This window comes from Cupressus sempervirens, chromosome 10 (assembly GCF_028749045.1).
Source record: "Cupressus sempervirens isolate cs-2001-9-10 chromosome 10, ASM2874904v1, whole genome shotgun sequence".
NCBI classification, from domain to species: domain Eukaryota; kingdom Viridiplantae; phylum Streptophyta; class Pinopsida; order Cupressales; family Cupressaceae; genus Cupressus; species Cupressus sempervirens.
Genome location: NC_143127.1, coordinates 509,955,825 through 509,971,830, shown reverse-complemented (window position 1 = coordinate 509,971,830; position 16,006 = coordinate 509,955,825).

The following is a 16,006-nucleotide window of genomic DNA, read 5'->3' as shown; positions in this document are numbered from 1 at the left end:
ATCATATATGTGCTTGAATTCAAATGTAGTAAAAATTTCAATATGAATGACCTAAAATTGTATTCAATGACTCTTGTGATTTTGGTTTGATATATTCCTTGATTAAAATTGTTTTTAAAAAAGATTATGCATTTTGATTAGAAGAAAGCCTACAGTTTTGAAATAAACTGGCATCCAAGAGAGAACAAAATAACTCTAAAGACAACATAAGAAAAAAAATATTAGACATAAAAAAGATGGACTTGTAATGTTCAAGTAAAGATATCCTTTTCTATACATCGTACCCAATTATTTGTAACATTTGCAACTATTATCACCCATGTTGGTAACTTAGAAAATAACAGATAAAAAGGAGGTATTCTTTGAGTAGTCTAAACAATGGACTTTTTATTAGACATTAGAGAATACTCAATTCCATCATGAATACGAAAAATTTCTAATTTTGATATCCTAGGATGAAACTGATCAGGATCATTCCAAATATTTGGAACCCATATATATTGAGAACCAAAGAAAACCTAGGACTCCAAATGTAAGGAAAGGTCCATAAACTCTAGCTTATGACGTTAGTATTGGAGAAGCAAGTAATATTATCACATTACCCAAATAAAATCTAGTCATTCAGAAGCCTACTACTATAGCCCATTCCAAACTAGGAAACCACCTTGAATAACAAGAAAAAAGTTAACATATTGAAGTTATCTTGAGCATCTACAGTTGAATAGTGAAAACAAAGAGGTAGGACACTTTCACTGAATACCATGGGTAAAAGTACTTTAATACTATATGATGAATACAAAATTAAAATAATAATGAAAAGGAATTGAATTAATTCAGTAAAGCAATTATTTTGAAGTCTTACCTTGAAATTGTGGTCTTCATACAGGGCAAGGCTATGCCTTTGGTAGCACCAAATAGTGCATAGACAAAAAGGAGCATCCCTACTGAATGACCAGAAGCCCATGGGGTGAGAAAGGTTTCCAATGATCATGAATTAAGATTAGATAGATAGAATTCCACATGTTTAAATATGGAATTGTAGACAAGGAACCTAAATTTTTTGATAAAAATTTGTAATCAAATGTCTTGTCAAGGAATGATATGATTGTAAAATGAGTACAAGATGAATTTTACAAAAAATATTTGATGTCCACATTTTGTCTAAACATACCATCAAAATAGCTATTAAACTAATTTACCCAAGCCTAAAACTCTATCAAATTAAGTTGGTTTTTGCATCATGCATATGATTTGCTAATTAAATTATTTTAGTATAGAACAAGTGTGAATAGAATATTTATGGTCAATTTTAGTTAAAATAACTCAAGCATCATCACTAAGAACAAATTAATTGTTCAAGATTAAACATAAAGTACTCTTATATGCAAGCCTTGTCAATGTCTCCATATACAAATTTATTTGTATATTAAATAGAATATGATCTTGTTGTTAGTTTTTTTAGAAGCTAATTAGGGAGTTTTGAAAAATGAAATAGACTAATAAGATCTCAAATAGTTCATAAACTGTGCAAATTTGACACATCCAAGAAGCTAATACTTACACAAAATGAAGCCAAATCATGCCAGATAAGTTGAGTATTGGCCCTTCCATTTTGTTATTTGATAGTTGCCTGACAATGACACATTCAGAATACACTTATAAGCAAAGACCTAGAATGAATGAAATTGATTAAATACTGATGGTATGGTAGTTTGAGCTTCACTTGGTTTCAAGAATAGTTTAATATTCTCTACTTAACAAGGAAAACCACATGAAGGTGGAAGCTCATATGACCTCAGACACCACCACCACCCACACCCCCCCCCCAAACATCAATCTAAATTACTCATTAACATCTAATTACATACTTCATTCATGCATTCATCTATTTATGAACTATAACATTAAATCAATATAATCACATAACACTCATTAATATGATATTAAATTAATTAATACTAAACGTTAATAAAAAATTCATTAAAACATAACAAAATTCATTAACATGACATTAAATTCAATATTAATACACAACATTCATAGATAATTACTTAAAACAACATTCTTTCATTATCCAATAAAGTTTATCAAAGAGCATTTTTTAAAAATCATTTCTTTTTTCCTTTTTCTTAGATTTCTTAAGGAAAAGTCTGATAGGAGCATCAATATCTTCCTCATTCTTCTCTTCTTGTGGTTGCAATATCAAATTATGATATTTCCTCCTACTTTGAGGTGCATGAGGTTGCTACACTAAATGGGGGTCTCCTACAATAACAAGTAAATGGTTTGAATCCACTTTTTTTTTTTTTAAATATTTTTTTTAAAAAAATGTTACAAGTATTTCGTTAGCCAATAGAACATAACATGCATTTTTATTTACCTAAAAATGCCACATTATGTACAGTAACATTTTGATCGACTACCACCTCAACATGTTGAACACTTTGAACATGCTCCACTCGTTCACCATGATGTTCAACATGCTCTAAAATATTCAAAAAAAGGTTACATGTATGGCTAATTACAACTAAAGATGTTTAATTCTATTAATAATTACATAATTTATTTCTAATAAAACATTAATACCTCCACCACTGTGATGCACATCATGGCCTTCATCATGCACATGTTCCATGATAGGGTTTGAAGGCTATAGTGAAATGTCATGTGCATTGTTATCATTGTTTGATATATAAAATAGAAATAGTCAATTTATGTTGGAAATTAACACCAAAATTCAAAATGACTTTCAAATTCTTGGCATAGGTGTGCAACCATGACTTTAAAGCCTTCCATCAAGGCAATTTTTTATCTTCATATGTGGGCTCTACATTGAATTTTGTGCCCTGTATTTTTTTTCTTAATATCGTCATTTTTGAATGTATGGTTTGATTAAACAAAATTGTTCGTAACCTTATTCTTAAAAAAATTGATATGAAAAACCATGCTTCTACTTACAAGTCAAGAGTAAAGTTTCATATAGCCACTAGAGCCAAGTTTGTGTTGGCCAACCTTTTGTACTCTCTCTTTTGTATCTTTTGATGTGTCCTATAGTCTATGAAAAGTTTTAAACATGTTATACTATATATTTACAAAGATCACTGATTAGTGCATGATTACATTCTACATAATACTATCATGACATACCTTCTTTTACCCTCTTCTGGTTCAATTCATTTATCCTATAGCCTTTTCTCTTTTGCATCTTCTATTATTTCATTCAACTCCATTGGTGGAATCATAGGATGATGCTCATACTCTGGGTTAAACTTTAGATCCCTTCTATATTGGTCTCTCACATTCTTTATATGTTTGGATGCTCCTTTAAGAAGTGGGGCATTCTGGAAAATGTTTTTCCCAAAGAGGTCCTCAAAAGATGTAATGAGCTCATTTTTAAATTTAGGACCCTGTTCATTCAACCTTTTTTGAAAAAAAAAATTGTTAGATCAATAACTTTAATATAATCTAATAAATGGAAGAAAAGAAAAATATTGTACCAATGAATGAAGCTACATACCTTTTACGTATAATGGGCCCAAATAGCTTCAATGCCATTTCAAAAAGAGTATCATAAAAAATATCATTTCTTACAAAAACACCATAGGATTATTATTCAAAAATGATTTATGTATAAGTAAACTATAACTACAATATAAATAATAACAATTTTAAAGCACTTGGAAGCTTTGATACTTTTAACGGAAACATAGTTTTCTTGTTCAGCAAAAATGACCCCACAAATGAACTAGTACTAGTAACATGGGCTGATCCAAGAAATGGTTCAAATTTAGTAGTATTGGTCTCTATTCTTGTATCAGTTGTAGGTGTATATATTAGTGCACAAAATAGGTCCATGAGTATAAAATGTACCCAACAAAAAGAAATCAATGCATGATTAGTACATAACAAAATATAACAACAAAAGGTTTTACCAGTTGTACTTGGTACAAATGAATATGTCTGCAAACTCCTTGTTGTCGATATTGTAGTCAACAATATTAGAGTGGTGATCAAAGGAGGCATCCACACTTCATCATGAGCTGAAGAATACATTGTTAGCAAAAACATTTGCCATGGAAAAAGATCAAATGGGGTACTAGAAGTATCCCAAACATAAGTTGAGTCAATAATGCATGCAAAGGTTAAATGAATGGTTAAAGGTTTAAGAATTATTTACATGAAGGCTATGTGCTACAACCCTCACCATGTTGACCATGTTTCACAAGTGTCAAAAATTCTTGTAAGAAGAACACATCATATTTTAGATCATGATCTATCTATTGAACTTTTATTATTGCTTAAGATTAATTATTGCTTACCTTCATAGAATTGATTCTACATATCAATTCATCTTTAAGTGTCTCTATCTCCTTATTTTTGTTTTATTCTATGACAAGGGTAAGAATTTATTTACTATATTTATTTATCATTTGAGTAGCCATGAAGTTGGGGTCAATGCTACATATGATGTCATCTAAACATGTCACCTCAAGTTTATATCGCATTTGATCTGCTATCATTTTTTCTTTTCCCTATCAATAAGTATCAAGATGTGACATCAATATTAGTGAAATTCTATCAAAATAACTCCAAATCCATAAAGAAAAGAACATAATAATACAAAATTTGTTTCTATATAATTTGTATAATTACACTAATTAAGCTTTAACTTTCTTGAAGGCATGTGAGGAACATCCTCGCCTGTGCCTTTTGGTGGCTCCATGTTGCCCTATGAAAAATATTAGTAATTCTTGGCAATCAACAATGAAATGAAAGTAATAGACTTACCAAAAAAATTATTAATAAAATAGTAGGTTATATATTGGAGTCAATAATAATTGGAGGCAATTGGTTTAAAATATGGTATATTTACTAGTCCCATGATAGTAAAAAAAAATTGTATCTACACAATTCAAATTGTAATCTATCAGAAGCTCTTCCCTACACTTATTGATTTTATCACACATATAAAAACACAATTTCCCTCGCTTGCCTCGAATATACAAATTGGCCACTTATTAGTTGATACAGGCTGAGAACTATTTATAAAACCTACAAATTCCATGTTTCTTTTGGCCTTCCATCAATATACATATTGAGCCTTTTACTTTGATCATTTTCTTTGCATTGTATATAATTTTCTAACAATGCATACCTACACATACTTTTTTATATTGCACAATCTACATCTAATTATTGTGATTATAACAAGGTCCTACATATCCATCAATTCAACAACTTTATTATAACTGAACTTTATTCTTGTTGGTTCCCAAAACCGTAGATTAGAATCCTACGAGCCTTGCCTACTTGATGTTGTAATATCTAATAAAAAATGGCCAACTTGACATGATCAATCAATTCGATCTAGATCCTCTAAATTTTTGGCTTTGCAAAACCAAGGCTAGTGCACCTAATCCTAGACAAAAAACTTGGATCCAAGACATTTATAGCAAATAGATTCAATGCAAAGATAGTTTCCCAAATTGGCAAGAGGTTAAGGAAACTTCTGGATTACTAATAGTGAATATTAATCTTCGAAAATACTATTACTTTAATAAACTTGTGAATGTTGAAATGAGATTAAAAGTGAATTATTAAAATAAATAGAAGTCAAATCTTTAAAAGAAAGATATTAGAATATTTCTAGCATATCGATTGAGAATTATGATCAAGTTAATGATTAGTGCTGAAATTTAAAAGGGTGATAGAGTCAAAACTATACATTTTCACATACAACTCTATGATATTATTTATATTAAATCTGTAAACAATTTAATTACCTGAATGCATCAAATCACTTTGTATTTATGCATACTTGAACTAGTCTATGATGTTTTAACCATAAAAGAGACAAAATAGATACAAATAAGGAAACAATCACAATATTTAACAATATTTATATTTATCAGGTCTAAATAGCAATGAACGATATGATCCACTTATCCTAATAACAAATTATTAATGGAAAATAAAGATTATCATAAAGGACAAACTATTTAGTAATTTAGCTCTAAAGAAAATAAAAATATTACTGATTATATTGTAGAAAAAATCGTATTGAAGACATTCAAATGTTGATGCTCCACTCAACACAATTTGATCTCGAACAATATCAAAATTAATGCCAAATAATTCACTATCCAAGAGCATGGTTCAAACTTCACTCTTTTCCAAGGAAGGAGTTTAAATAGCACATATGCTTCAAAATTTTCAAAGAGTATTTTGGTAGATATGAATGGTGGTCTTACTTTGTTTTACATTAATATTTATAAATTTTGAAAGGTTTTCATAAAACATTGCACCCGTTTATAACAAATAACCACCAATAAAAAATAAAATCCTGACTAAAACAATTAGTGGTTTAATAATTTTGGTGTAGGAGCACCCTTCCAAGGCTCCCACCATATCATTTTTGGTGTGATGAACTTCTCTTAAGAAGTATGTGAATACAATAAGAGCATATAGCTCATGCTTGTGTGTCTAGGCTAGGATAGGTTTTAAAGATTCCTCTTTGGTCTTTGATGGGAATGGTATCTTGACCTTAGATTGGTATCATTCTAAGTTATTTGTTTTTCCATGTTGGTGAAAGGTTGAGTTAGGATTCTTTGTTACATTTGAGCATATGGGTGCTTTAGAAGAACTTTCAAGGTGGATTCATTTGCTTGAAAGGCCAAAATGCTTAAACAATGAAATGGTATGCAAACTGTCACCATATGGAATAGATGCCATTAAATGTTTGAAGGTCTTAGAAGAAGCAAGGTGGTAAATTTTCACTCCCAAGAATTTTTTGGTAATACCTAACAATGGTCTTAAAAGGTGGAAACAAATAATACTACTCAAGCAATAAAAATTGCTCCAAAGTTGCCAGCAACTTTTTCCATTTGTTGCAAAAAGACCTAATTTATAATGAGGCTATAAACAAGATCCAAAATGTATCTACATATTGAGGAGGAACCTATTTAAGGTTGGAGGAACCCTAATTTGTAATGTGGCTATAAAAAAGCCCGAAAACGTATCTACATACTAAGGAGGAACCTATTTAAGGGTTGGAAAATCATTAGTTGTACAAGTCTGTACTGTTGCAGCATATACAGTAGACTATGATTATTGTTATGACATCATTTACTAGTTTTTAGTATTTTTTAGAATCAAATCACATTTTTTTATCATTTTTCTTCATGAACTAGTTTATAAATGGTGTATTATCCACTTTAGTTGCATTAGTTTTTGTTTGTGTTTAAGTTTCATAGGATTTTTGTAAATTTTTTTAAAGGTAATTGTATGTTGCCCGTTTTGAAGTGCTCCATGGAAAATGGGTTGTAGTTCTTGTTTCCACCATGGGAAAACCTTGGTTCTTTGGATTCCAAGACTACAAACCCTAAGTTGTATTACTATTCAAGCAAGGGCCCAGAAAACAAGTGCAAAGAAATCTTTGACAAAGCTCTAAGAAAGCTAGGCAATGCCCAGTGAGGAAAAGTCAGCAAAGAAAGATCTCTCAAGAGCAAAGAAAGAAGAATCATGACTAGCCCTTCTGAGAGAATGAATATTATTATGTAAAGGTGTTATCTTTTAGAGGAGAAGTTTTTTTGAGTTGAGGAAGGTGTCTTAAAAGTGGGGACAGTAGGCAGCCATTAAAACCCTCATTTTGACCATTATTGTTGTACGGCCTTTTGGAGGCCTAAGACAATAAAAATCTATGAGTATGGACTCTATGTATAAATTTTTCTTAAGGCTAGGTGTGTTGAATCTCTAAATAAAAAAAAATTATTAGCCCTAAATCCGGGTGGAGGCCTAATTAGGGGCTCTTCTAGTAGCCCTATTATGAAGAAACTAAGAAATCAGGTATGAACCCATTGACACTATCAATTCAAGCATGCCAAAAAATATTCCCATAACACCTTAAACACATGAGAACCTTAGTTTTATGAGGGCATGTTGTGGAACCTTGGTAGACCTACATATTCCTTTTGGAAGAATTGTATTCCTAGGAGAATAAGTGAACCATGAAGCAAGATTTGGTCAGTTAACATAGTGGGAAGGTTAGGGCAAGTTAGGGGATGTTCTAAGTGGTAGGAAATCTTATAGACCAAGTTAGGTGTTATGAGAACACCAAGATCCTAGTGTGGATTAGTGGCATAGACTAGTTAGAGTACCCTACCTCTCCCCATCAAATTATAGGCCTTGTATTTTATTGGGCTTCTATTGTCCTCAAACTCCAGCCAAGACTATAGTATGAGAAAATGAAATCTCGAAAGTGGAGATTTTCTTGTGGAATGCATAGAGACTTAGACACTTGGATCTCTTTGTTAATCACTAGCCATAAATCCCTCTACATAGGTTCCACTCCATTCGAATGCTCTTTGTAATTCAATTTTCTTTCTCTCAATGTCTTCGTCTAGGTATCTTGTGTTTATTCTGATGCTTATATTTCTCCAAACACTCTTATGCATGATGGTTCCTTCAGCCAAACATACATATTCCACAAATATACAGAGCACTATATGTAAAATATATAGGTAATAATTGATGGGAAACACTACCAAAAAGCCCCATGGAAAATGTTGATGCTAAGGAGAACAAATATGCTTCAATGGGTTGCATATACTCACTTTTGGTATAGACTCTTTGTGCTCAAATTTCATGTCATCACTCATATTCTTAATATTTTCCTTCCAATATCTCCATTTTATTTGTCTTTATCAAGAATTTGTATAGTTATCTTTCTTATAAAAAAATCTAGGGCTTTCTACATTTTGATTCCTTTCACGGGTCTACTTTTGTTATTCTGTGCACTTGTTGATTTCCTCTCTTTGCAAATACAAATACTAGAATAAGAAAAATTTAGAGTCTACAGGTGCCATATACATTTCTAGTTATCACTATATATTATTTTTGTTTCTCCTATACATGTGTGAATTTTTCATTGGCTAGTGATAGTCATATGTTCATACAGTCTTGTGTATTCATGGTCAATAGCAAAGAAAATTTATTTGTTTTAGACTAATGGAAATGGAACAGCCCCATAGTATTTAACACCAACAAAAAATCCAATAATTACTTTTGAATTCATTTTACTATAAGAGTACTTAGAAATCTTGAAGCCAATTCAAAATACTAAATCATGTGGTCCACAAATAAGCACATTGCAGGAAGTGGAATACAAAGTTTGTTGAGAATCCTCTATAATTGTTGGACTTAAAGCCATTTCCTCATAAGGTTCCTAAATTAAATTATAACACCATCAATAGTTTGATTCAATGAAGAATATCAACTATAACATATTTTCAAAAATTCTGCAAGTGTTTAACAACCCATTAAATTGTTGTCAAATTAAGATATCACATTATCTAATCATCAAGGAGAACACTTAGAATTACCACATTCTATTTAGCACCATAGAGGTCATACCATACCATATCAAGACATTAATGATTGATTTCCATATTTTATATAATCTTTGTATTTTAGTTCTGAATCATCAGTATCTATTTTGATTCTATACATACCTTTTCAAATGGTTTTGAAGTCCATTGAGAAGTCTATTTGATATGTGCTAAGGACATGTAAAGCCACATGACCTTGAAAATAGCTTGCACTTCATATTTGTGCAAAGTATGTTCCTCTATTAAGAGATCAGAAATGTGAAAGAAAACGGAAAAGATTCAGCTTCTCAACAAAGGCAATCATTTTAGAACTCATGTTGAAGATCAAGAACAAATTGAATATTGAGATGTCTAGTATTTAGCATGTTTGGTGAAAATTCTTGATGATAAATTTCCCAAAAAATGGGATTCATCAATTTCATCCATGGAAAATAAGCCAAAACCATGTAATGAAGATGGAGCTATGCAATATCTCATTTCGTTAATAGAAAAATTAGTGTTAACTGGAGGTAGTTCCTTAGGTACCCATTCTTTTTGAAGATGTGTGTACCTTAAGGGAACCTTCATGTCACCTTTGGTCTCATTATCATAAGAACAGGATCCCCCCTCAACATGGAAAATTGCATTCATTTATTAAATTTTCTTCTAATGTTTTGACCTCTAGTTGACCTCTCTATTTTAGACCTACTAGATGTCTCACTTTTGTCTACTATTCTAGCATTTTCCTCATTTGAGGAAGACAAATCAGACAAATACCTATTTGGTGATACATGTAATTCATCAAATGAGAGACATAGTAGGACTAAAGTTGATGTGGATGGTAAAGAGTCAACTAAAAATAATAAATTATATCTATAAGTTTTATTGACTTATACCCGTCGATCCATGTCATTGTTCATGATCTTGGTTAAAGGCATTAAATTTCCTACGTATGTAAATTGTTTATCTTAAGTTAGCCAAAAATTACATGATATGTATGCTACAAATTACATAGAAGACCAAAATTACATGGTGCATTCATCAAAATCATTGTATATTTTTGAATTCCTTACCTCTACTTTATGTGTGGTACCTATGCAAAATCATTGTATATACTCCATGACATTAGAGTTCAACACACAATAACTTAATTATAAAAACATAGAAATTTCTATGAATAAATCAATACCTCATATATGGCATTGATCATACCTCGACATACATTTTATTTATCATTTAATTGATTGTCCTCTTCATCCATGTCATCATCATGACTATCATCATCATTGCACTTGTCCCCTTCATTTTCATCTTCGTTGTCATCATCATCATGACCAAAACCACCAACATCTCCATCACCATCATCATCAGCATAACCATAATTGCCTTGATCATCTTCATCGGCATGATTATGACTATCATCATCATCACCATCATCATCAACATCACCAAAATCATCATCATCATCATTGTGTAATATTTGTTTGTGATCATCATTTACTTCATCTTCTAATTCTTTAGTATCTTCTTCTTCCATCACATTATACTTTACCGGCCTTCCTCTTGGATCATGTTTAACGATAAATGACCAACTTAGTTTATTTGAAACACCAAAGTAAAACACGTGTTCACATTGTCTTGGAAGAACATAAGGCTTGTCTCCAACTGGCTCAAATGAGCTTGTATTAATCATTATAAATCCACTATCATGTTCAATAACAATTCTATTAGAATCATTTTGATTCAGCCATAACCTATGCCATTTGATGACAAACAAAACTAATTTGAATGTGTTAAAGTTGCACTCAATTATATCATCCAAAATGCCATAGTATCAATTTTTAGATTATTGAGGATGTATGTCATTTTTAGATGAAATATTAGTGACTTTGAAGACTGCACTTATCCTAGAATCACAAGTTTTCTATGTTTCATCTAACATTATTATACAAAATTTATGATCATGGTAGTACATAGCTTTGTGGTGTTTGATCTAAAATTATTCAAATATGTCAAGATTATTTGCATCAATTTGTGAGTTGATATTAAACTTATGAATCATGATTAGTAATCTTATACGTACCTTTCTACATCTTAAACCATATGCTAGATCAAGTACCACTTGCATGACATTGGGATCTCCATTACGATGAGCTCCTTTGACCAATGATGCAATACCATTCCATGTTAATGAGCGGCTATTTTCTTGAGATTGTTGAATCCATACCATCATCCAAACAAGATTGTTTGCAATATACAAATGTAGTGCATCCCACTCACGACCAACTATAAAGAAAAAAAAATAAACCACTTAAAAATAACTTATATCTAAGATTTATGAAAATTAATAAATGATAATAGCATCTTATAATTTCCTCTCACTTTCCTCAATCTACCTTTCCTCATCAAGTACTTCCCTTCAAACTTGTTAATAGAGTTAGAATTCCAAATGCGATCTACATGGATATTTGTTGCAAACTTGGGAAGATATTTAGTAATTTTCACCATGGTCTAGTATACCATATATCCCTCCACCATGGAACCCTCATGATGTGCTCTTTGTCAAACCAAACTCTTCATAAATTTCAAATGCCTCTCAAAACCATCCACATTAACTTAGTTTGTACAAGCTCACACAATTCAATCTCATCAACTTGATGTATGAGGTAGTGTCCTAGAGCATTGAAATAAGTTGAAGGTAGACACTTTTGCATTTCACACATAAGCTCAGGAATTTTTCTCTTCCAATATTTAATATATTTTTGTATCAATTTCTTTAGATGATAACCACCTAAAAGAGACTCAACATGCAAGAACATATAAACAAGATTTTAGAAAAAAATGCAATAAATTACATAACAAGTAAAGCAAGTCGTAAATATAATATATGTACAACAAATCTAAGAAATAACACTTCTACCTCATGTATTTTCCAAGATCATATATAACTTGTTTAACACTATTATCAAACAAGTATGGGAGGGATAGAGGTATGACATACTACAATAATTAAAAAATTATCTTTTCAATATATTATAAAATAATGCAATAAAAAGTACATGCAATTTTACAAATATATTATAAATAGAGAACATGACTTACCTTGACAAAGGTATGCCAATCATGTGTTTTTAATCCTGGCATAAAATCACATTTCTTTGATACATGACTACTTATATTTGTAGCAAATCCTATAGGAAATTTTTTTTAAATGACTTCTTTTAATGCATCACTTTTCTACTCCATTAATAACCAAGGAAGGGCACCCATATTTATGTGGTCTCCATTGTTGTTTGATTCAATGAAATCTTTCAGTGCATGATTGGATTCATGAATGTCATTAGAAATTTTGGCAATTTTTCTTTGCCACGCCTTCCATCCAATATTTTTCATATTGTCTCTATTACATTCTTTCCAATATGCATAGTATCAAATAAATGCACGATTGGGAGATCCTTGTAGTATGAAAACCTACTAAATTGAGTGGGATAACTTTTTATTCCTCTAGAAAATTGGTCATTGATGCCTTGATGACCTTCACAAGCATCAATTACATCATTACTAAATAAAAGACAATATCAAAATATAAATTTCAAACAAAAATCATCGGATGGAATGACACTACCTCAACAATTAAGTCTATTATATTCCAACCTCCACAAATGAGGTGTCATGATTTGTAGCCTCAATGTTGTCTCTTCTTTTCCATTAAAAAGATGTTTTCTAGTAATTTGATACTTATGATTATTGTGGACAAAGTGCATAAACTCATCGAACACCTACTTTCGTAAACTTCTTGAATGACAAGATTTTATCTTCACACCACAGATTAGACATGCAAATTTCCTTTTGCCTAAATACCTAAAAGATCATGTACAATTATCATGCGTAATTTAGACATACAACAATAATGTGTAAGCACTATAACATACCAAAAATATGTGAACTTAAAATAACATACTACAAAAATGAGTTAGCCTAGGGGCATCATGTATTGTCCATACAAGCATTGCATGGAAATTATTTTTTTTGTCCTATTGATCTAGAGATGTCATACATAGTGACCCTAATCCATAACTTTAACAACTCTTCAATAAGGGGCTCAATATACACATTCATATCTTTAACTTGGTACTTACCTAGTTGAATGAACAGAAAAATTACATAATTATTATAACCATTTTGATGCAGTTTTTATAAATTAATTTAGATAACTATTAAATAAAAAAATATTTGGTACAATCATTGACAATATTATGTGCTCCCTCTTTATAGACATCCAAGGAGGAATGTTATTGTTAATAACAAAAACAAGCCACACTAAGTAAAGAGATCTCATATCTCCAAATATTTTGACACAGTCTACTGCCAATGAAAGCTTTAGATTATGAGGTTCCTCTTTAAATATTGGCCACCTATCTTCTATGTCCTTGAATGCAGAACTATCTCCAAGTATTCACATAATGTCATCTTGATTTCTTTTTTGTACATGGTAATCCATAAATTGTGTTAAGCTATTGTACTTGAATCACTCAAGACGTGGAATAATGGGAATGTACCGAAAAACCTTGTGAGACACATTTTTATTATTTGATCTGACTGATATCTACTAATATGACAATTAGGGCATTATGTTTTAGATTCATATTATTTATGATATAGAATGTGATCATTGGGACATCCATATATCGTTTGATACTTCATTCCAATTTGATTCATAATAGTAGATAATTATTGATACGAACAAGGCATAATGTTAAATGGTGGTAACAAAAACTCACCTATCAACTTGCAACAACAAGTATGATTTTTTATTATAATGAATAGTAATTTTATGCTAACATTGACAATGACAAAAATGGCATGCCTTAGCATACATGACATTGCTACATTGGATAAACCATTCATAACCTTCAAGTTCACCAACAACACTACAACAGAGAGAAGAGTTATTTGTGTTAGTGTAAATAATTAATTATTATTACACTTTACTTAAGTTTACTTAGGTTAATGCATTATTTTATTATTTATTAGTTAGACACCTAGGAGTATGTGTACTCATATGAGTTGTCTTGATGACAACACAAGAGTTAGCAACTCTAATTTAGCACATGGTGTGTACAACACAGGAGTTTGCATAATCATCTGAGTTGTCATGTAGACAACATTATTCTTTGTACTCTAATTAAGCACATGGTATCTACAACATCTTTTTACATGACACGCCTATCTAAGATTATCCTCTCATTATCGTACTAACTTCTATGCTCAATGGAGTATAATCCACTCTTAGTGGACATGTACTTAGTTGTGTCTTATCACTTTGCTGACTCCTAATCATTCTAGAGGCCTTTATATACAAGCACTCCTAGTGTGTATGTACATCAATTCATTTTCATATTGTTATTTTGATCATACTTTATTGGTCCATATTGTGCTAGTGCTTGAGCTTCTTGATCTTGGGTGATTTTTTCCTAAGGCAAAATTCTTACATGGTATTAGAGTTGAGGGAGCTTCTCTTCACATAGCCATTGGAGACCATTTTTGCTTCACCTCTCAAAGGACCACGGTTCAAATCTAGAGTATTTATAGTTATTGGGAGTGTCTAGAGCCATAGAAAACCTCACCATTGCAAAATTGATATGATCTCGTTAGATCTATGCAATTAATTTTTCAAATCTGAATATTTTTGCATCTCTACAATTTTTCTTTTCAGATTTGCATTTTATTTCCAAACTTCTACAAAATAATTGGCCTTTTAGGCCAGAAGGAGAAATTTTTTGTAGCACAAGATTGAAGTTTGTTGGTGCAAATCAGATATTGACATCATATTTAGAAGGTCAAAAAACTCCCAAATCAATTGTTTCATCAAAATTGGACATCTAAGGTGAAATCTAGAGTAAATTGATTTTTGGAGGTGCGATGGCAGTGATTCAAGAAAAATAATTGCACAGCTAATGTTCAAACAACGATATCTCCCTCATATTGACTCCTTTTTCCAAGCAATTTTTTTTTTGTTTTGGGGTAGAATTTTGTGATCTACACATTGGTGCAAGATGTTTAAGATCTTTGTTCCTAAATTTTTTTGCAAATTGCAAAGCCCAAATTTTCCAAGTTCAAAGGCTTAGTTTGAGCTCACCTAGACACAATTTTAGGTTCCATTTTTTTTAAAGTTCTTAATTATTCAACTACTTTCTAGATCTATAACCAGATTATAGGATTGTGTGGACAAAAAGACCACTTTCAAAAATAAGTCCTTTTTGCATTGTATTGCTTTGATTAAACTTCAAAATTGTTGAATATCTAAACTACATTGCTAAGTACCAGATTTGAACTCCAAAAGGAGGTTGTAAACAACATAATTGGAAGCCCACTTTTGTCCATTTTGACAAGTGGCCTATTGTAAATGTACTACATATAAAGTGTCAAAAGCATCACTTTTGGGGTGATTGATTGAATGGGGGGATAAGTCTTGCATTCTTATGTCTCTCTTTCTCTCTTATGCTCTTTTAGATTTTTGCATTATGGATTCACCTAAAACTCCACTTTTAACTTCACATAGTTATACTACATGGAAAGATATTGTATGGAGTAGACTAATGGAAAAAAATTTAAATCTATATGTTGATGGTACAATTGTA